Source organism: Mustela lutreola, chromosome 5 (assembly GCF_030435805.1).
Source record: "Mustela lutreola isolate mMusLut2 chromosome 5, mMusLut2.pri, whole genome shotgun sequence".
Classification (NCBI taxonomy): domain Eukaryota; kingdom Metazoa; phylum Chordata; class Mammalia; order Carnivora; family Mustelidae; genus Mustela; species Mustela lutreola.
The window spans coordinates 9419978-9444033 of record NC_081294.1 but is presented as its reverse complement, the minus strand read 5'-3'; the positions used below and the strand labels follow the sequence as shown (position 1 = coordinate 9444033).

Sequence of the window (24056 nt, the reverse complement as noted above, 5' to 3'; positions counted from 1 at the left end):
AATCATGTAGAGACTTTCCTTTTCCTGAAAGGCAGTGTTTGAGCCAAGATCTTTTTGATGGCATTTAAATAATAATAAATCTGCTCCATGATAACCATGTATCTCACTGTTTGTTATATTTTATCCTTAAAGGTGTACATTGTCATTGGTAAAAGTATTAGGGTTCTCCTAAGAAACAAAACACACACACACACACACACACACACACACACACACAGAATTGACCCTTGAAGAACATGGGGGTTAGGGGCACATAGTATGATGATGTAGGCAGTAATTTATTTTCACATAGTATGATGATGTAGGCAGTAATTTATTTTCCTAAACAGCATCTTCAAACACACTGTGCTGATGCTATGAACTTAAATTATAGTTATTGTGTTTTGTTTTATAATTTTAAAATTTATATCTGTAATTGCTACAAATTTAAAAACAGTTAGACTAGTTGTATATTATCTGTGTTTAATGGCACTTACAATACATGTATTTAAAATTAGAGGTCCTCTTTTTTTCTACTTAAGACATGCCATTTTAGACTATGTCATGGTTTTTCCTCTCATTGAGCCTGACAGAGTTTGAACATAAGGGAGCACTTTGGTGAATAATTTTACCATTCATCTTTGACCAAAAGAAATTAAAGGTAGAAAGGACAGAAGGCAAAATTTTGCCTTGTACAGGATGAAATCTGTAACAATTATGTTTAGAAGTATAGAAAAATTCACTAAAAGAATCTTAAATTCTCTTTTTGGTATCTTAAAATATATTAAAGATAATCATTAAATAAGAGAATTCTTCACAACAGCTCACTTTTAATATAATTAATATTGTTATTGAAAGTTGCTTTTTATTATATCACTTGTAATGCACAAGTAATTCATTGAGGAAGGTACTTATAGGTATGTTGACATAGTTATGCTTTTCATTTAAAATCTTCAGTAACTATTTCCACATTGTTTATTTCTAAGTCTCCCTTAAAGACATAGCAGTTTTGCCTTCTGCACAGCATGAGGCAAAAATTTGATAAACCGTTCTTTGAAATGTGAAGCATTTTTTTGTCATTGTACTTGTATTTTTTCTCAAGCTGACAACATATGGTGTATTTCTAATTTTTCTACTAGGATTTCTTTTTTAGTGACTGACATACTTGATTTTAAAAAAATCACAAAATTCTTCAAGGAGGAATGGTAAAAGAAATAGTTGCTTTTTATATAAACCTATTTCTAGTTTGGTTCTTAGCATTTTATTAAGCATGTTCCCCTATCTGCCACTGTATTTTGAATTATACTTCTCTGTATTAGCCATTCATTCATTCATTAAACAAATCATTATTGTTTATGGCCATAATGTTGGTAGGCTGTATTTTAGGTAGTGGGAAATGTGTAAATGTACAAAATGAAGTTTCTTTTTTCAGAAGGCTTCATGTTCTAGATGTTCTCATTTAATTTAGTGGATCATCTGTTTATGCTTATCTAAATATAGACTCAATGCAATTTTTAGGCATCTAAACATTAAATATAGAGGTAAACACCCCTTAAATTTCTTCTTGCTTTCATATTCTACTGAATTTATTCATATTTAAATTTTCCATATTTCTAAGTGTCAAGTCATAGGTTGTATTCATTACTGTATTTGTCCGTATTAGTATTATAGGGCTTCTGTAACAATCATACAGACTGGGTGGCTTAAAGAACAAATTTATTACCTCACAGTTCTGGAGGCTAGAAGTCTGAGATCCAGGTGTCCTTTGAGCGTTATGAGGGAGAATGTATTCCACACCTCTTCTAACTTCTGCGGATGCTGGCAGTCTTTGGCTTTCCTTTGCTTCTACTACCTCACCCCCATACCTGCCTTCACTGTCACGTGACATTCTCTGTGTATGCACGCCTGTTCTAATGGCATTCCTTTTTGGAGGACCCCAGTCACATTGCATTAAAGGCTCACCCTACTCCATAATGACCTTGTCTTAACTAACTATATCTGCAGTGACCCTCTTTCCATATGAGGTCTCATGCTGAGGTACTGAAGGTTAGGATACCAATGTAGGAATTTGTGGTGGAGATGCAGTTCAGTCCCTAAGTGTCCCGTGGAGTGGATGGTGACTGTTGTTTTCATTCACTGAACAAATATTTATTAGGTACCTACTAAATTGTAGCATTGTGCTACAGATAAGCAAGGCAGCAGTTACCCTTTTCAAAGACATGTTAAGGCCCTGATTTTTAAGGTTGATGGGCAGGTCATAATTAGAGTGGTAGTAAGACCAGGGTTGACACCCCTGGTTATTTCATGTACAAAAAGTTGGGACAGAAAGCTGGTTTCCATCATGGCACAGCTTTCCTAGCACAACAGTGACTTCTTGGCACATCCTTCGCCATCAAACCATTGGAGAGTCAGGTCTTTTCCATGCCCCATTAGATGATCCAGTTCTGGGCATATTCCAGCTCTGGTTTGCCAAGGCAGTAGCTCCCTGGGCACTCAGGTATAGAATAGCTCCCTCATCTCATCTCACCTGCCTACTCATACTTACAGTAAGCCTTGTGACATGCAAACTTGAAGACACAGCATGCAGCTTGAGTGAGACACTAGTAAGACTTAACCATACATGAGGTTTACTGGTGGGAAAGTAGTTTCTTAGGTGAATATAATGATTAATAAGAAAAATGGCTTAGCTCCTGGGATTTTTTGTTTCTTAAAGAACCATCAATGCATCAGAAAGCTGGCAACAGGATAAACATGGGATGTCTAAAATAGCTGAGATTAAAGTAAACAACAGGTGCCCCATGAATCCATCAGTTCTACAATTAAAAACAAAGTGATATAGACATTCTAGGTTATGCTACTTTATGCTAAAACAGATTTCCCAATTTTCAGAATGAGTGAAATAATTATAGCTGGGAGATTGCTTTCATTTTAATGGGAATCTGCAAATGCAAATCCTAATTTGCTTCAGGAGTTGCATTATTAGACTTTAAAATCTGGCACGAAATGTTGTGCGTGTGTGCGTGCGCGCATGTATTTCAGGCTATCCACTCCTTAGGAGGATTCGTAATGCATTCAAGATAGATGGCTTTATAAATTTTAAAAAGTCTTTGGGGAACCATTACACATCCTTCTTAGAAATATGTATTAAAAATATTTCTATAAGGATGTTCTTAAATATCACCTAGGTTTTATTTAGATAAATGTGGGTTTTCTCTGGTTAAATAAGAAGTCTTGTTTTTTTTCCCCCTCTCCATTTATGTAGAAATAGGTAAAGTTAGAGCCAAGGGGAGAAGACAGTACAACGTCAGTGCCCTCATTAAACTCTGAGCAGATGAAAAGCTTAGTAATTTGACCATGATGAGAGCTAGGACTCAAATGGAGTTCTCTAGATTCTAAATGTAAATGAGACAGCAGTGTATGAACCACTTTGGGTTAGAGATGTTTCATAGTTTGAAGATAGATCAAACTACTCTTCAGATTCTCTGTATCAGATCAAATAATATATTCTCTTATTTTGCCTTCAAAAACTGGTTCCTTAAAAACCAACCAAATGACCCTTGAAAAAATTCACTTTTTGAGATTTCGTTGATCCACATAGGGTCAGAGTCCATCTCTTAGGACCACAAATCATCATTCGTCAATTTTTAAAAAGATTTTATTTATTTATTTGACAGTAAGACACAGCAAGAGAGGGAACACAAGCAGGGGGAGTGGGAGAGGGAAAAGCATGCCTCACGAAGAGCAGAGAGCCCGATGTGGGGCTTGATCCCGGGATCCTGGGATCATGACCTGAGCCGAAGGCAGATGCTTAATGACAGGTGCCCCATCATTCAGCATTTTTAAGGGGCATCCAGAAGATGAACTACTCAGGACTAGTGAAATGTGAACCCCAATTTTGTCTCCTTACATTGGAATCAGTATCAGACAGTTATTTTCTTTGCTGTTATCTGCAGTAGCATAATGGTGAGATAGATTTTTTTTTGCTAAACTTTCTTGTCAGTCTTGATTATATGTTGTTGGGATCAGTACTGTGGACTCAGAGAAGATTTACTTATTTATTTTTTCCTTCTGCAATACTGAAGCAGGCTGGCTGGATACTTTGACAGTCTCAACATAAGCGATCTTTGTTCTAATAGATGATGTGTAATTTGTCCATGAGGACATTTAGCAAGGGTAAGTGGCATCTTCAGGAAAGTGTTCATCTGCAATCAGGGATGTCATTTCTTCTGCTCATGTTACCGCCTGGACTTCCACCCCACCAATCATTCTCCAAAGAGAAAATAAAATGAACCTCTGTAATTTTTCTCTGGAGAAGAAGAGTGTATTGGGAACTGCTCATGAGATAATATTTTTTGATAGGTAGTTAGGTTTTCTTGTTTCTTTTTCATTGCCATATTTTCAGATTCTTCTGTAAGACAAGAAATGCAACCCTTTCATGACTCTTCGATTCAGTGATGAATCTGCGGGAGTGATGACATTCCCTACTGGGCATTTTGGAAAAAGAGAAGATCCTTTGTCTGCCCTTGATCCTGTAACAACGTTAAGGGCTGGTTGTAATCCTTGGTTTCAGACTGAGCCAAATTAATATTTCTCCCATACAGTGGTACTCACATTCTGAAAAGAACTACCCGCCTCCTGGGGTTGTCTCCAAAGAAGTACTGTTCAGTAGAAGTAAAATAGGAACCACACAGGCTATTTACAATTTTTCCAGTAGCCTCGTTAAAAAATGCAAATAGACTATGGACTTTGAACAACAATCTGAGGGTTTTGAAGGGGCGGGGGTGGGAGGTTGGGGTACCAGGTGGTGGGTATTTGAGAGGGTATGGATTGCATGGAGCACTGGGTGTGGTGAAAAAATAATGAATACTGTTATGCTGAAAATAAATAAAAAATAAATTAAAAAAATGCAAGTAGAAACAGGTGAAATTAATTTTGAATTTAAATTAAACCAACACATCCAATGTACTATTTCAGCATATTAAATATAAACAACTATTAAAGAGATACTTCACGATCTTTCTTTTTTTTTTTTTAAAGATTTTATTTATTTATTCGACATAGAGAGATCACAAGTAGGCAGAGAGAGAGAGAGAGAGGAGGAAGCAGGCTCCCTGCTGAGCATAGAGCCCGATGCGGGGCTCGATCCCAGGACCCTGAGACCATGACCCGAGCCAAAGGCAGCGGCTCAACCCACTGAGCCACCCAGGCGCCCCCTAAGTTTTTGCACTCAGGGATGTGTTTTACACTTATAGAACATATTAATTCAGACTAGCTTCATTTTAAGTGCTAAAGACATGTTGCTGGCTAGTGGCTGCCATGTAATGAATAGCACTTTCTGAACTAAACATTCCTGGTGCCTTTGAATAGTCTTGATGGTTTTAGAGGTTTTTGCTTGTCTCCTGTCATGATCTAACTGATCTTCATCGAATTGATGGTATTCTTATAATGCAGATGTGGTCTCTATAGGCTGGAGACTCATTTGGTCTGACCTGGTGAAGAGCCTGGGGTGGTGCATGCAGAATCACCTGGGAATCTTTTTAATCTCCAGAGTCTGACTGTGAACGTTGGAATGGATTCCAAGAGTCTGCATTTCAAACCAGCTACCAAGTGATACTGATACATAGCTGGCCCAGGGACAACACTTTAAGTAGCAAGAACCTTGGGTGATTGTTTGGGGGAACCTGTTATTATTGGTTATTCCAACTTACACTTACTACTGCTAAAATCTGTAAAGAAATTTTCTTTGTGTGTATTGTTACCAAGCTTCTTTTTGCCATTCTTGTTTACTTGATTTGCTATTCCTTTGTATAGAATTTTGCATTTGTACTCATTAGTATATTTTACTAGATTCAGCCCATCAAACTGGGCTTACGAGGTCACTGTGGATCCTAGTTCCTTGATTGATGAATTCGGAATAACCTCCTCCTTTTATATAATCCCTGCTCTTGATACCATTTTCTCAGTATCATCCTTCATGTCATTAAAAAAAAAAAAAAAAAAAAAAAAAGGTCAGGGGCTGCATTGAAATTGATTTCATGACTTCATTGCAATTGATTTCATTAGTATTTTTCAGATTATAAGAATTTCGGGAGTAGATAGTTTACCAAATTAGATATTTCTGTCTCATTAACAAGCCAATGTGGAATCCTGAAAATTCCTGCATAGTGTTTAGAAATATTGTGTCTATGGTGTTTCTTCAGTAAATGGTGCTGGGAAGATTGGATAGTCATATGCAAAAGAAAGAAACTGGACCCCTGTCTTACACAAAAATTAATTCAAAATTGATTGAAAATGTAAGGCTGGAAACAATAAGACTCTTAGAAGAAAACATAGGTGGTAAGCTTGCTGATACCAGTCACAGCAATGATTTTTTGAAAATGATTTCAAAAGCAAAGGCAATGAAAACAAATGGGACTACATCAAACTAAAAAGCTTCTGCACAGCCAAGGATTTGGTGGACAAAATGAAAAGGCATTCTATTGAATGGGAAAAATAATTTGCAAATTGCATATCTGATAAGGGGTTAATATCCAAAATTTATAAAGAACTCCTACAAATCAATAGCAAAACAAAAACAAAACCAAAAACAAAACCAAAACAAGAGCCCAACAGTACAATTCAACAATAGGCAGAAGATCTGGTGAGACATTTTTCCAAAGAAGATGGATGAATGGGTAAAGAAGATGTGCTATCTACATACAGTGGAATATTGAACCATGAAAATTGAAAATCTGGTGTTTATGATGGTATGGCCTTCAGGACGTTATGTTAAGTGAAATAAGTCAGAGAAAAAGACTGTATGATCTCACTTATATGTGGGATCTGGAAAAGAAAAACCATCCCCCAAATCAAGCTTGTAGATACGGAGAACAGGTTGATGGTTGCAAGAAGTGGGGGACCAGAGGTGGGTAAAATGAGGAAGGGGGCCAAAAGGCATAAGCTTCCAATTATAACTAGGTCATGGGATGTGAAGAAGGAAAAGAAGAACTGTTGTGTCAATTGAATAAAGGTATTTACTATTTGAACAACTTCTTAGATCAAAGAGGAGGAGACCTTGCTTCTAGAGGGGAAAGATTCACAAGGGAGTATAGCATGGTGATAGACTGATATCTTGGTTCCACTGGAATCAGAGGGTCTTTGGATTAGCCAGTGGTGTAAACTCTTCACTGTAAGGCTTACTTCTGAATAAAAAGTCTCCCAGTCATAGAACTTCAGTGTTTGAAGGTCCATTAAATGCCATTCTCGGCCAATCCCTAATTTTACAGATCAGGAACCTTGGACATAAAGAAGGTATGTGATTTGTCCAGGGAAGTAGGCCAGTTTCAAGTCAAGCCATAATAAGTAATGTCTCCTCTGCTGAAATGTCACCACCCCTGCTCCCTGCCGTGAGGCCTCTCCTGCCAGGGTCTACCCAGCTTGCTCTCCTTCATTTCCTTTTTCACCATTGTGACTTGTCTTTGCTATTTGTTCTGTCTGCCTCGGCCTCTAGCATGGAAACTCCAAGAGGACAGCCATTAATTATTTTACTTCTTTTGTCCTGGAGCCTACCGTGTGATGTGAAAATATTTTTCTGATTTAATCAAGTCAAGGCCTAAACTCAGTGAACCACATTCTAGGTTTAGTTCATCCTTTCACCATAGTAGCTTCTGGGGCTGGTGGCTGGGGGTGTGCATGGTCTCATTTTCTTGTTGTTATTTTGTCTGGGACGAATTAAGGCTAACCTGGGAGTCAGGTGTCCTATAAGGCTGACGGTCACGTTGAAATTTGATAAGGAACTGGTATGAGAAGAAATGGGTTTCTGAAATGAACTAGCAAGAAATGAGAGGATGAAGGTCCCGTGTTGCAAGGTTATTTTGCCTTTTCTTTCATTGTTGTTTGTTGTGAGGAGTTGAAATGATTCTGTGAGCGTTCATCGAAAATTGGGTGATTTCTGGAGTAGGTTTCTCAGATCTAAAAGTGAGAGGGTATCATTGGCCTAATGGGCTTGTAGTGAGAATTCAATAAAATCATGTATTTCAGGCATTTAGGATGGTGCTTAAAATAAGGTTTGTTATATTAATACCATTAACATGAAAATATCTTAAATATTTTTCTAGGATAATGAAAAAATTTTTAAAACTTGTCAGTGGCTACCTGTTGGGATAGGTATGTACATTTATTTATTTAAAATTTAATTAATTTATTTGACAGGGAGATAGTGCAAGTAGGCAGAGCAGCAGGGAGAGGGAGTGGGAGAAGCAGGCTCTCCACTGAACCAGGAGCCCAATGTGGGGCTCGATCCCAGGACCCTGGGATCATGACTTGAGCCAAAGGTAGAGGCTTAACCGACTGAGCCACCCAGGGGCCCCAGGTATGTACATTTAAAAAGCAAAGTTTCTAAATCATTTTCATCCATAGCACATGGATGAACAGATTTTGGCTGTTTCTTGTCTTAGAGTTGAATATATTTTTTATTGACATCAACGTCTATTAAACCTATCATTTCCCCTTTTGCCCATTTCCTACTGAATATTAACCTCAGAATATCACCTCTGAAGACTCTTTACACATAACAGTCTGGCTTCCTATGCACAGACACCCATGATTCTTAAATAAAGTGAAGTGACACAGAATTATTTTGATGGGTCCAGTTTGTAGCATTTGAAGCCATATCTTCAGGTCTTTAAAATGAGTCTGAATCAGTTTTGAATGAATGATCTGCCCACATAATGTTTGCTCCTTTGGAAATTATCAAGCACATAGAGCATATTTATTGTTTTGACCATTCAAGTCATTGGGCCTCACACTTCTCTGGATGCCGTACATAGATAAGAAATAAAACCACCCAGCAAGCTGAGATAATTAATTTCGAGGCACACCTCTCCTTTCATAATGGTCACATACAATCATGATCTTACACAGTATTATACAATCTTATATAATGATCTTCAACACATGGTAGTAAACAATGAATATTTTGTAAACATTTACGATTTTTAAGCAATATTGTTGAGAGGTTTTTGCGTTGACCAAGTGGGTGTTTAGGAAAGACATGCATTGTGTATCTGTGAGTTTTGGGTTTTTGATTGTTTGTTTCTTTTGGGTTGTTTAGAGTTCTGTTTGTCTCAGCAGAACACTTACATGTGGTTATTTTTTCCTACTAAGCAAAAATATTGCAGTAATCACAGACCTGTACCCCTGAAACAAACAATGCATTATATGTGAATTTTAAAAAAGAAAAAGAAAAAAATTGCAGTAAGTTTTTTAACTTTCTGAAGAATAAAGATATCAGATTTTTCAGTGGTTCATTTTCCCAGTAGAGATTATTTAAAGTAGAAGACTTGACCTTAGTGTTCAGAGAATGATAACTTTTATTTAAGATTCCTCTTTCTCAAATGTCCATCAACTGAGGAATGGGTGAAGATGTGGCATGTACACACAGCGGACTATTACTCAGCCATCAAAAAAGAATGAAATCTTGCCATTTGCAATGTGAACGGAGCTAGACTATATTATGCTAAGCGGAGCAGTCAGCAAAAGACAAATACCATGTGATTTCACTTATATGTGGAATTTAAGAAACAAATGAGCAGATGGACATAGGGGAAGGAGAAGATTCAGAGAGAAAGGCAAACCATAAGAGACTCTTAACCATAGAGGACACACTGAGGGTTGCTGGAGGGGCGGTGGGTGGGGGATGGGCTGAGATGGGTGATGGATGTTAAGGAGGGCGCTTGTGTTGAGCCCTGGGTGTTGTATGTAAGTGATAAGTCACTAAATTCTGCTCCTCAAGCCAATATTACACTGTATGTTACCTAACCAGAATTTAAATAAAAACTTGAAATAAACAAACATGAATAAATAAGTAAAATTCAGTTTTAAAACGTAACCACAAATTTAGTTGTTTTTCTCTTGAATAGAGACCGGCTTTAGTGACTCAGTTTCACCAATACATTGCAGCAGAATCATCACTACCTAGGCTAGATTGCAAAGAGCTTTCCAGCTCTCTGTGCTTCTTTATCTCTCTTTCTTTCTCTTCCTTTCCCTGGAGACATCCCCCTTTGGAGCCTTGAGCCTACATGTTAGACATCTGACAGCCTGAAGACAGCTTCTTGGAGAGAGACTTCATGAATAGGCCGCACAGATTGAGAGAGGTGCTCTGGGAGTCCAAATGTTCCACCTCCATAAAAGTATGTCTTCCCACTCTGGGCATCAGATCTGTGAGAGACTTCTAGACACCGTCACTCAAGATCTGACTGCAGCCCCCTCTAAGAACCTGCGTTAATGAGCCCTACCTAGTTGAGCCCAAGTAACCCTTGGAGCCATGATAGATAGTAATAATTTTTAAAAATCATCCTTGATTTATACCACCTAATCTGGAGTAGTTTGTGACACAAGTAGACCACTCTGGAACACTGTTTCATGAACGGTTCTCATGAGGAACCTGAGTTTGGTGACCATAAGTTGAGGAATCCAGAACTGGAATGTGGTCCACGCCCCACCCTTGCGGGCTCCTAACGGACCACGTTGACCCTTGGAAGGAAAGACTTCACTTCTCCAGGGGAATAGAGACTAGACCACCATGTTATCGGTTCTTCTTTTAGGCTTTCATAGGTAAATATTCTGGACTGAATTAAATCAGATCTTTTAATATTGTGTCATTCTGCTACCTTATTTCTGTAATATTAATTGGCTTGTGGCTTTCAGCCTTGGGTTGGAGTAGGATTTTCGTATTTTTAAATGTTTACTTTTAAGATGCACTGTTTGGTGCTAACGTGGCAGAAAAGATGCTGACGAACATTTTTAAGATGCCCGTTTTAAGGCATAATCCCGAATCAAAGACGTGAAAGGGTGAAAAAGTATATCTCCTAAATGGATACAATATAATATTTAATATTGCTATCTCATTCCAGCAAAGAATGTTAAAAATAAACCACATTTCAAGATCGGCTCAGGAAGTGGGGCATGAGTTGGGTCAGTCTGTTCTAGGGCCCAATTTTTATTCTACAACATAGGACTTAAGTCGTCATTTATTCTAAACTTTCTGAGGCAGCTTAATCATAGTACCCCAGATCCATTGGAGGCTCCTTCACACGTCCCCATGTATCAGAATCTTTGCTGGAAGAGCTGGTAAATGGTAAAAAAAAGGCAGATGTTCATGTAGAGGGCCTGGGTCTCTGCATTTTTACCAAGTCCCCTGCCGACTCCAATACACGCCTGTCTGAGACCCATTACTCTGGGACAGATTTTCCCCCATACCTGGCAGAGAAAATGCAAAATAAATGTGCCTCCTGTCTTCAAAATCCTGCAAGGGCAGCCAGGGGAATGTAAAAGTGTGGAGCTGGCAGAAGAGGAATCTCAAAAGCCATGAGCGAATCCCAGGAATCAATGATGTTAGTGGAAGCAAAGGCCTGAGTTGCAGAGAATCCCGAGGCTCCGTCTGGGGTGGTGGGCAGTGCGGGTTCTCTGAGAAGGGGATGGCAGGATTCAGAGGAGAGGAAGCACCAGGAACACAAGTGGTGTTTTGAGGACAGAAGCTGCGTGTGAAACTGTCCCCTACTCGGTGAGGGACCGGGGTCAGGAAGAGCAGGAATTGCCTGGTTGTGTCCCGGGGGCTGAAGGTGGGGACAGCTGGTCGGACAGTGGCCATTGTAATGCCCACGAGCAGAGCGCCTGGAATTATGATTAAGAGCAAACATATATACATTTGACGGTTTTCAGAATGGATTTCTTCTCAAAATATGACCCAAAATGCCAGTAACCAACTAGACTCTGAGGATATTTGTGACCAGAATTTGTGTACATGATTTTCTCCTCCTAGACCATGTTCTTGAGTCTTTGAGCTGAAAAACAGATTCGAGGAATGATGAAAAATTCTTTGAGAAAAGCAGAAACAAAAACTTCCTACTTCTTGTCTCTAGGATCTGATTGGTCCCCAAAGATCCCTGTACTAAGAAAAAACAAAACAAAACTGAGGAAACCTGGGCAGTTCCAGTTACATAAAATCCAGCAGCGAGGTCGGTGGTCTAAGTGTTCGGCTCTACGTTGAGAGTCCGGATTGCCCCCTCTTCTAGTGGCCAGCCTTCCCTCCCTGCTCATGTGCTGGTTAAAGCAAAACATGAAAAACCTGATTTGCTCAAAATTCCATAAAAGCGCTAAGGTCATGAGGTGTTATCAGTTTTGTTCCTCAAATATTGGATCACTGGGAAAAAATGTCCCTACTGCATATTTACAATTTAAAAAGCCTTTGAGAAAGAAGCCAGTCTTCAAAGGCTACCTGTTGTCTGGCTCCATTTCTGTGGAATTTATGAGAGGATAAAACCCTGACGGAGAACAGGTCAGTGGGTGCCAGTGGTTAAGGGTGAGAGAGAAGGGGGTTCGACCAAGGGACGAGGGCGTTTATTGGGTGGTCCATAAGCTCTTTGTCTTTATTGTGGGTGGTGGCGGCCACACAAACTTATACGTGTGTTAGAATTGCTAGAACTGTACATAAAAAGTTAATTTTTACTGCCTGTTAGTTTTTTCAAAATGTGATATCTGAAAAGGAGAATGTGGACTAATGGCAGAAGTTACACAAAAACTTACTCTACAGAGGAGATAAGGATTCCTCGGGGGAAACCCACAGCCGTGAATTTCCGAACTTTGCTGAAATCACAGAAACAGTGTAGTGTGTGTGTGTGTGTGTGTGTGTGTGTGTGTAGAATATTTACATATGTAATATGCACGTATGTATATACACATATGTGTAGTGTATTTATAGTTGAATTACAATTGACAAAAATGGTATGTGACTTGTGAAAGTGAAAATCATACAGTCAGGATCATCTAAAGAAACATCTCGTAACACTCCTGACAAGATCCCCTGCTCCACGAACAGATGCAGTTCATACACTGTTTCCTGAGAACCTGTGGTGTGAGATGCTCTTATTCATGACAAATAATCCCAGAAAAATTCTCCACTCATTAAGAGGGACAATGCAAGGAGGAAGTGCTGCAGACATTCTAGCAACTGGTTTTGGTTTTACTTCTACATAAGTCCGTGAGCTTTTCTTCACTGGTTTCTATCTTAAATATTAGATTAACTGAATTTAATTTAAATGAGCCCCTATTAGATATTCTGTCAGAGCAGTTGGCTGGAAATGAATTATTTTAAACAGGTAAATTAATTTATCTTCCAGTGGTGGTGTTGTCTTTTTATTCTTCCCAATTACTGATAGTAAATCGGCATTTGTTATGTGTAGTGTGCCCGCTGTGCTGAGCCGATTCTGTGAGTGGGACGGTTGAAAGACCTGTGAAATGAGGAGATTTGGGGGTTCTTGCCCGCTGTATTTGTGGCTCCAGAGTGGGAGTCAGAATTTCTTTCTGTGTCATGTGATGAGAGGTCACTCGCAATGGTATCCAACCCCAGGCCCCGTAAGATACAAGGGTTCGTGTTTTCCGGTTTAACTGAGGCCTTCCCGGTCATTGGGGGTCTTCATATTCAGAAATCAGCCCTGGACAGTTACTTGTTTTGGCTTCTCATGTTACCCAGGGAAGAAAAATGAGAAGGCTCTGGAAAACTCCGTAGATACTGGGGCTCACAGGTGTTGTAGGGAAGAGTAAGCCTGAGTGACGTGGGCGAGAGAGAAGCAGAGGGAGAGATCACGGTGTTATTTTGTAAATCATTTGTTTTCAAATGCATAGCTTTACTAAGGGGACCGTCTCAGTAATTTTGCAAGCATTTTGGTGGTGCAAATATTAAAATTGGCAGTTTTTTTGGTCACTGTGCCTTATTTTATTCCCCAGATTTCCATTTCTTCACATCTTCATTCCCTTATTTTATTCCTCTTTTTCTTAGATTTTACCTCAGGCTACTCCCTGGCCGCTTGGAGAGCGAACTCTCCCTTTCTCTCCTCCAGGCTTCTCTGTCTCTCCCACAGATGTTTAGTTGGTGCTGACATTGTCCTTTTGATCTGTCATGTGATTAATATTTTTTAAAATTCAAGTTTGTTTCACGATACATTAAGGATGTGGTGTATGATATACATACTATAAGCCTCATAGTTTTAGGTTTAAATCTAGTGAGTTTTGACAAATGTGTATGGTCTTATAGCCTCAACCCACAGTCAGATAGGAACCAGTTATCATTCCGCAAAACTCTGTCTTGTCCCATTGGAGTCACCCCCCCGCCCCCGATCTCTAACTCCTGGCGACCTCATCTGATTTCTTTTCCTGCAATTTTGCCCTTTTCAAAGTGTCCTGGAAGAGATTCATGCTGTGTACATATAACCTTTCATGTCTGCCTTCTTGCACTCAGCATAAAGTATTTGAGTTCTCCCATGTTGTATCTTGTACCAAGAGTGTAACACAAAATTGCTGCCTAGTATTCTGATGGATGTAGTCACAGTTTGTCTACTCACACACTAGTTCATGGACTTACACGTTGTTTCCAGTTCTTAACTATTATGGATACATTCGCTCTAAACTTTTGCATACAGACACGTGTTTTCCTTTCTTGAGTACGTAGATGCCAAGGAGTGGGATTTTGGGTTCACATGCTTAAGTGTGTTTTAATTAAAAAACAAACAAACAAACAAAATAGCAAACTCTTCCAAAATTGCTGTTCACTTTTCCATTCCCACCAGCAGTGTATGAAGATTTCCATTTCTTCACATCCTCGTCAGCACTCTGTGGTTTCAGTTTATTTCTGTTTTATCCATTTTAGTAAATAAGTAGTGGGATTTCACTGTGGGTTTACTTTGTATTTCCCTAATAGCTACTGATGTTGCCCTCGGCACTGATTGCTTCTTCGGTCAAGTGTCGGTTCAAATCTTTTGCCAGTTTATTTGTTCTGTTGTTCTGCTTTCCAGCAATAAGAGCTTCTGTCTCCTGGATGCAAGTCTTTTATCAGTTATGTGTTTTGGAAATACCTTCTTGTTCTTCATGTTCTTGACAGTATATCTCAGAATGCAACATATATATTTTAACGGAGTTCTGTTTTTTAATTCTTCTCTTACCTTTCATGTCATTTGTTTGGAATCTTTGTCTAACTCAGGCTATAAAGATTTTCTCGTATATTTTCTTCTAGGATTTAAAAAAATTTTTTATTTATTTATTTGACAGAGAGAGAGAGAAATCACAAGTAGGCAGAGAGGCAGGCACAGGGAGAGGGGGAAGCAGGTTCCCCGCCGAGCAGAGAGCCCAATGCGGGGCTCGATCCAAGGACCCTGAGATCATGACGTGAGCTGAAGGCAGAGGCTTAACCCACTGAGCCACCCAGGTGCACCCTTCTTCTAGGATTTTTTACACATTAAGTTTTACAGTAGGTTTGTGATCCTTTTAAATTGATGTTTTGTATATATGGTGTGAGATTCTTTTTATGCATATATTTAACAGTATGTGTGGTTTCAGCATCAGCTGTTGAGAAGACTTCCCGATCTCCAGTGAATTTTGTCAGCATATTTGTCAAAAAGCAATTGACCCACATATAAGAATGAGCATATATCTGAATTCTCTTCTAGTCACTCATTCTGTGTTTTTGTTCTTGTGTCAAAAAGACATGGCCCTAATTATTTGAGCTTCACCTAAATGAGATAGTGTAAGTCCTCCAACATTACTCTTCTTTTTCAAAAAAAAAATTTTATTTATCTTGATCTTTCCCTTTACCGTGCAAAATTTTGTGTCAACCCATCAATTTCTATAGCCACAACTGCTGAAATTTTTATTACGATTGCATTGAATTTACAGATTAATTTGGAGAAATATAATACTGGGTTTTCCAATCCATGAAAAAAAATACTTTTTAAAAAAAATTTCTCACGTAGGGCACCTGGGTAGCTCAGAAGGTTAAGTGTCTACCTTCAGCTCAGGACATGACCTCGGAGTCCTGGGATTGAACTCTGCATTGGTCTCTCTGCTCAGCAAGAAGTCTTCTTTTCCCTCTCACTCTCTCTCTGCTCTCGCTCTCTCTCAAATAAATAAAATCTTAAACAAAGATAAAAAATTTCCCACATTATTGCTTTATAATTTTCACTACATAAATCTTGAAATTATTTTATAATGTTTATCTCTATATATTTCATATGCTAGGATATTATAAATGGAATTTTAAATTTCAATTTCCAATTGTTCATTGCTATATATATATAATATTTCTATAATAAGTGGAGTCCTGCTCTTTTGCTAAGCAATTTACTAATTCTAATAAGCTTTATGTAGTTTCTTTGGGAATCAGTACATAACCGATTATGTTGTCTTTGAGTAATTACTGTTTCATTTCTGTCTTTTGAAACAATGTATCTCTTACTTATTTTTCTTCTGTATTTTACTTGCTAGACTCTCCAGTGCAAAGTTAAGTAAAAGTGGTAAGAGTGTAGATTCTTTTTTAAAAAGATTTTTTTTTAAAGAATTTATTTATTCATTTGACAGAGATCACAAGTAGACAGAGAGGTAGATAGAGAGAGGAAGGGAAGCAGGCTCCCCCTGAGCAGAGAGCCCAACATGGGGCTTGATCCCAGGACTCTGGGACCATGACCCGAGCCGAAGGCAGAGGCTCTAACCCACTGAGCCACCCAGGCGCCCCTTAAAAAGATTTTATTTGTTTATTTGAGATAGTGTGTGAGAGAGAGTATGAATTGGGGGAGGGGAAGGAGAAAGGGAGATGCAGAAGCAGACAAGCAGACTCCCTGCTGAGCAGAGAGCCTGATGTGGGGCTCCATCCCAGGACCCTGAGATCACGACCTGAGCTGAAGGCAGATGCTTAACCTGCTGAGCCACCTCGGCACTCCAGAAAGTGTACATTCTTACTGTGCATTCACTCTTAGGGGAAATCATCAAGTCTTTAATTATTCAGGGTGATTTTAGCTATAGGCTTTTTTCTAGATCTTTGTCAGACTGAGATTGTTCCCCTTCTAAGTCTGCAGAAAGTTTTTATTACGATGTCGAATTTGGTCAGGTGCTTTTTCTTCATCTGCTTCCTGCAGTTGGTAGGATAGAGGGTTACCTCTTCTTTTCCTCCTCAAAGAGACACTTTTTGTTTCTGCTGCTGCCACCCCCCACCCTTCCATCCAACCCAGAGTGAAAGCATTTGCTGACCTTCTGCAGTGTTTTTGCGTACTGTGTGAAACAAGTCTGGGGATGAGGGCTGTGTTCTGTGCCTGTTGAGTGAATTTTTAACTGGTACCAAGGACGTTTACGAAGTGACTTCCTATTGGCAGAAATCATACTTATGTATCACTCATTTCCGTTCCAGTCTGGATGGATCCTGAGGGACCTGGTGACAAGAACATCTGTCTAATAATATTTTTTAATTTAAAAATTTTTATCAATATTTATGAATATGTTTTCTGAAATTCCAAATGTATATGTTTTCTAAAATCTCTATCTTTATATAATGGTGACATTATACATATTTTATAAGACTGCTGAAACTTACAATGAAATGTATTTATCACCCAAACATGCCTTTTTCCCCTGTGTCTAAGGGCAGTGTAACTTCTTCCTTGAAGTTACAGATCTTCTTTCCCTACCTTAATCTGTTCTGAACTCTCCACCAAGCCAACCTGACACATTTTAAATTTCTCTGGTGCAGCAGCTTTAAACACCTTTCATGTATACTTCTCTATCAACAAAATCAGGGTTTAAAAAATTTTTAAGCATTATTTAAACCATTTTGTCCTACTTGCCATACTTAGAGATAATAATTATAACTCACTAATTAACTCTCTAAAACAGGTAGATATTCAAGCAATACAAGCACACAACTTGCCAATGCCTTTCTGTCAGTGTGTCAAGCAGAGAAACTCCACATTTAGCTTGTTCTGCAGGGTGTTCAGGTTGGAAGAGGAATGCTTGATGGCTTAGTAATTTTCTTTTTGGTGATAGCAAAATTTATACAAATTTCCAGTACTGTTTTTATTATTTTTTGCTATTGATGTTATTGTGAAAAGTGCTTAAGAGTGCAGAACTGTCTTTATTCCACTTTAACTTTATGCTTACGTTGTATCCATAGCGATAAAGAAATCTGTGATGAGGATGCTGGTGACAGCATCACGTTGTACTCTTTGGAATTTGGTATTTAGAAGTGCCTCACATGCTGTATTACACTGTTCATGGAAACATTTCCCTGGACGTCATTCATAATTTCTACCAAAGATTTAACTTGAAGTACCATCATATAATACAGCACTAAAGTAGTACCAAATAGCCTAGAAACATTTTGTAATTTATTATGTTATGCCTTCATCTAAATTTATCACTGGTATGGGAATATTATTCTACCTTATGAAATTTTTATCATGTAAACATATAACTTTAATTTGTTTAATGAAAATAAGCCACATAATAACTAAAAAATTCAGTGGTTTTACAATGACTGGTTCTTATACTTTCATTTTTATTCTCTTCAGTTATGAAAATGTTCTCGGTGATTAATAATTTGGGCAGGCTACTAGTTTGTTTCAGTAACCATGGCTGAAATGCTTTAGAAATAAGCTAAAAAATAAATAAGGAGGTATTTTTCTTTGAAAATATTTGAGAACAAAATTGAGTCAATAAAATTTCTGACTGACTAATAATCCTCCTAATGTAACTCAGCCTAAACTCAAAAACACAGTAATTGGGGAAAATTGCATGCTTCATTAGTGGTTTTCCTCAATTTGATCTTTTCATCTTCCTTTTGGAGGGCACTAAGCATCAAAGTTTGAAATCTTCACCATGTGTAGCACTTTAATCCTTCCCATATTAATCAATCTTTTACTTCTGAACATAATCCCTATTAATTTAGTTTGATATATATTTGAATTGTGATACAAGTATTAAAATTATGCTTAATGTGGATTCATGGTGAGAATTAAAAATAATTATCAGTTAAAATAATTGAATTGTTTAACAGCAATATTGCATGTATCATCTATTGTTTTATAACAAAAAGTGCAAACTTAGCAGCTTACAGCACTATATATTCATCATCTTATGCTTTCCGTGGGTAAGGAATTGGGCATGGCTTAGATGGGTGTTCTGCTTCACTGTCTTTCACAAGACCTGAATCATGATCTGCAGTTTCATTTGAAGGGTTGACAGGGGAAGGATGCACATCCATTCTCAATCATTAGTTCTTCGTAGAATTGAATTTCTTGCAAGTGGCAGATTGAGGTCTTCAGATCCTCATTGGTTTTTGGCCAGTGAATTCCCTCAGTTCCTTGGCATGTTGGCCTCCCTAATATGGCAGCTTCCTTCATCACTGTGTGCAAGCAAAGAACCAGTGGAGAGTAAAGTAGCAATACAGATTCACAATCTTGAGCCTACTCATGGAAATGACAGCCTATCCATGTTGCATGTTGTTGGTTAGAGGAAAGTTATTCAGAGGGCAGGATTTACACAAGGCCATGAATACTGGGGTGTGGGGCCTATCATAGAGGCCGTCTACTGTACTGAAATTAATCATTTTTTACACAAACCAGGTATTGTTTGAATCTTTCATTAGACTATAATTCTTTATCCCAGAATTAAGTTGCTTTGAGGAATTTGACAGTCAAACATTGTTCATCATTTTTTTTTATCATGTCACCAGAATTTGTTCTCAGCCAAATTTCTTCTCAGTTCAAATTGTACCATAATTTATGACATCCTTCCAAAACATGGTGTTAGAGATTCAGATCTAGACAGTTATTAGGAACTTAATGGAAGAGGTATAACATAGAGGGCAAGGTATGATTTTATTCCAGTTCTCTTTCTGCCAGTTACTACACATCTCTGAGACTCATTTCTTCTCTTTAAATGGAGATAATGGTGGCATCCTATTTGCTAGTTTTTAAAGTTTACATAAAATAATAAATATAAAACACTTAATGTAGTACTGATATACCTTAGGTGCTACGTGAATGGGTTTATCAGATTTCCGTATATCATTACTTAAAGAATGAAGAATCCTTTCTATTGAGGAAAAACTCTTAGCTCACCCTTAGTAAACTCAATTTGTTGTTTTCTTATTTGGGGACACTTGGTTTATTTAAAGTTGTATTTAAGTGAAAATAGAATTTAAATGACTATTAGCTACTGAATTGTGATCTACAAAGGAGTATCTTTCTGGAGCTTCTACAAAGCTTCCAGAAATCCACCACTGTGGTCATATATTCACAACGCAGAGTACTAACCACTATACGATCACGGCGAGCTACTGGGGATTCGTGTGGTCATATATTCAGATTTAATATTGTTAACATGCCCATACTATCCAAAGTGATATACAATTTCAGCATAATCCCTATAGGAATCCCAGTTGCATTTTTTGCAAACACAGAAAAACATCCTGAAATTTGAGTGGTACCATGAAAGACTCTAAACAGCCAAAGGAATCTTGAGAAGAAAGACAAAGAGGGAGGCATCACATTATCTGATTTCAAACTATTCCATGCTTATGGATTGGAAGAACAAATATTGTGAAAATGTTTACGCTACCTAAAGCAATCTACACATTTAATGCAATCTCTATCAAAATACCACCAATTTTTTTCAAATAAATGGGACAAATAATCCTAAAATTTATATGGAATCAGAAAAGACCCCAAATAGCCAGAAGAATATTGAAAAAGAAAGCCAAAGTTAATGGTATCACAATTCTAGACTTCAAGTTCTATTACAAACCCATAATCATTAAGACAGTATGGTACTGGCACAAAAACAGACACATAGATCAGTGGAACAGAATAGAGAGCCCAGAAATGGACCCTGAGCTCTATGGTCAACTAATCTTTGACAAAGTAGGAAAGAATGTCCAATGGATAAAAGTCTCTTCAACAAATGGTATTGGGAAAATTGGACAGCCACATGCAGAAGAGTGAAATGGGATCATTTCCTTACACTACACTCCAAAATAGACTCCAAATGGATGAAAGACCACAATGTGACAAAGGAATCCCTCAAAATCCTTGAGGAGAACACAGGTAGCAACCTCTTCGACCTCAGCTGCAACAACTTCACCAAAGGCAAGGGAAGCCAGAGCAAAATCGAACTATTGGGACTTCATCAAGATCAAAGTTTTTGCTTAGCAAAGGAATCAGTCAACAAAACCAAAAGACAACTGACAGAATAGGAGAAGATATTTACAAATGACTTATCAGATAAAAAGCTAGTATCCAAAATCTGCAAAAAAAATGTATCAGTCTCAGTACCCAAAGAATAGAGAATCCAATCAAGAAATGGGCAGAAAACATGAACAGACATTTCTGCAGAGAAGACATCCAAATGGCCAACAGACACATGAAAAAGTGCTCAACATCACTCAGTATCAGGGAAATACAAATCAAAACTATAGTGAGATATGACCTCACACCAGTCAGAATGCCTAAAATTAACAAGTCAGGAAACAATAGATGTAGGTGAGGATGCAGAGAAAGGGAAACCCTCATACACTGTTGGTGGGAATGCAAGCTGGTGCAGTCATTCTGGAAAACAGTATGTAGATTCCTCAAAATAGAGCTATCCTATAACTCAGCAAAGGCACTACTGGATATTTACCCTAAAGATACAAATGTAGTGATCTGAAGGGGCACGTGCACCTGGATGTTTATGGCAGCAAAGTCCACAATAGCCAAACTATTGAAAGAATCTAGATGTCCATCCACAGATGAATGGATAAAGAAGATGTGATACATATATACAGTGGAATACTATGCATCCATAAAAATGAAACCTTGCCATTTACAATGACGTGGATGGAACTAGAGGGTATTATGCTAAGTGAAATAAGTCAATCAGATAAAGACAATTATTGTATGATCTCTCTGATATGAGGAATTTGAGAGGCAGGGCAGGGGGTCATGGAGGTAAGGAGGGAAAAAAAATGAAACAAGATGGGATTGGGAAGGAGACAAACCATAGAGACTCTTAATCTCAGGAAACAAACTGAGGGTTGCTGGGGTGTGGGGGGGTAGGGATAGGGTGGCTGGGTTATGGACATTGTGGGGGCGTATATGCTATGGTGAGTGCTGTGAATTGTGTAAGACTGGTGATTCATGGACCTGTACCACTGAAACAAATAATACATTATATGTTAATCAAAACAAAACTTATAGTAATCAGAACAGTGTGGTACTGGCATAGAAACCGATGAGTAGACCAATGGAACAAAATAGCCCAGAAATAAACTCACACTTAAAAAGTCAACGAATCTTTGATGGAAGTGTCAAGAAAACACAATGTGGAAAGGACAATCTCTTCAATAAAAGGTGATGGGAAAACTGGATATCTGAATGCCAATGGATGAATTGGACCTCATTTTACACCCTATGCGAAGATCAACTCAAATGGATTAAAGATTTGAGTTTAACCTGAAACCGTTAAACTCCTAAAAGAACACATAGGGAGGAAGATTTTGACATTGACTTGACAATGACTTTTTGTATGTGATACAAAAACACATGCCACACAAGCAAAAATAAACAAGTGAGACTGTATCACTCTAAAAAATTTTGTCTAGCAAAGGAAACTATTAAGAAAATGAAAGTACAACCATATATCTAATAGGGGGCCAATAGCCCAAATGTATAAGGAGCTTATCAACTCAATAGCAAAATAAATGAACAAACAAATAAACACAAAAATCCAAATCTGATTAGAAAATGGTTAAGCACCTGAATATACATTTTTGCCACAGGTACATGAAAAGATGCTAAGAATCACTAATTATCAGAGGGATGTAAATCAAAACCACCATGTGATATAACCTACCATCTGTTGTGATTACACATGTTATTATCAAAAATTCAAAAGGAAATAGGTGTTGGTGAGGATGTGGAGAAGGGGAACCTCTGTTCACAGTTGCTGGGAATGTACTTTGGCACAGCCCCTATGGGAAGCAGCATGAGGGGTTCTCAAAAAACTAAAAATAAAACTACCATATGATCTAGTGGTTCCACTTCTGGTTTTATAGGCAAAGGAAATGAAATCAGTACCTTGAGGAGATATCTCCATTCTCATATTCATTGCAACATTATTCACAGTAACTAAGATATGGAAACAGCAAGTGTCGATCAACAGATGAGTAAAGAAAATGTGAAAAAAATGTATATACACACATACTTAAATATTAAGTCTTAAAAAATAGGAAAGTCTTGCCATTTGTAGCAACATGGATGAACCTAGAGGACATTATACTAGGGGAAAGAATCCAGCACAGAAAGTCAAATACTGTTATGATCTCACTTATACGTGGAATCTAAAGAAGCTGAACTCAAAGAATGTGAGAATAGAACCGTGGTTACCAGAGGCTGGCTGGCAGGAGGGAGAGAGGCAGGTCAGAGGCTACCAACATTCAGTTATAAGCTGAGTAGGTGCCCGAGATGTGTATATCTAGAATGGGGACTATAGTTAATAAACATATATATTTGAAATTTGCAAGTAGATCTTATGTGTTTTCACCATATATACAAAAAGAGGCATGTATAGAAAAAGAGGCAGTTTAATTCAGGCATAATCTTTTCTAAGATTTGTTATGGTTAATGGAGACAAAGTAAAATAATAAAGTAACTTACAATAAGGAAAAATAGTTGTGGATTTAAGTATACTATATTCACTATATATTTTAATATTTATCAACTAGTGTTTAATGTTAGTTGCATACTATCAAGTAGAACTTAGTATTTCCTTATGGTTCTTTGTCAGGTAAAAGTTATATAAAATGGCATGAATAAACTTAAGTGTCCCATTCAATAAGTTAAGTCCTGTGTATCTCTCTCTCTCTCTCTTTAAGATTTTTAAGTAATCTCTACATCTAATATGGGGCTCGAACACGCAACTCCAAGATAAGAGTCTTACATGCAACTCCAAGATAAGAGTCTTACATGCTTACATGAGCCAGCCGGGTGCCCCCCATTCAATAAGTTCCAACAAAGGAATTCCCGGCCTTTAGTATATATGTTACATATGTTTTTTTTATATGTTAGATATGTTTTTATATGTTACATATGAAAATAATAGAGAACAGTATTTTGACAACTGGCCAAAATTTTATTATCCACAAAAAATCTCATATGACTTAAAGGTATAAATAGAGATTTTGTTTTTGTAATACATGACAAACATCGTTAGGGAATATCACAGACCTTAGTATTTTGTCCAGT

The 24056-nt window shown here is 37.8% G+C and overlaps 1 protein-coding gene across 4 annotated transcripts in view; it reads left to right on the top strand.

Moving 5' to 3' along the window:
* Positions 1 to 24056, top strand: part of CTNND2 (catenin delta 2) — a 907536-nt gene that overhangs the window by 49071 nt on the left and 834409 nt on the right. The window contains exon 1 of one of the 4 annotated variants that reach the window (XM_059173664.1): positions 12228 to 12295. The exons of the other annotated variants lie outside the window; for them this stretch is intronic. The gene's annotated coding sequence lies outside the window, so the exon portion shown is untranslated. Of the gene's footprint in view, positions 1 to 12227; positions 12296 to 24056 lie in introns of those variants that run through there. 4 annotated transcript variants of the gene reach the window in all.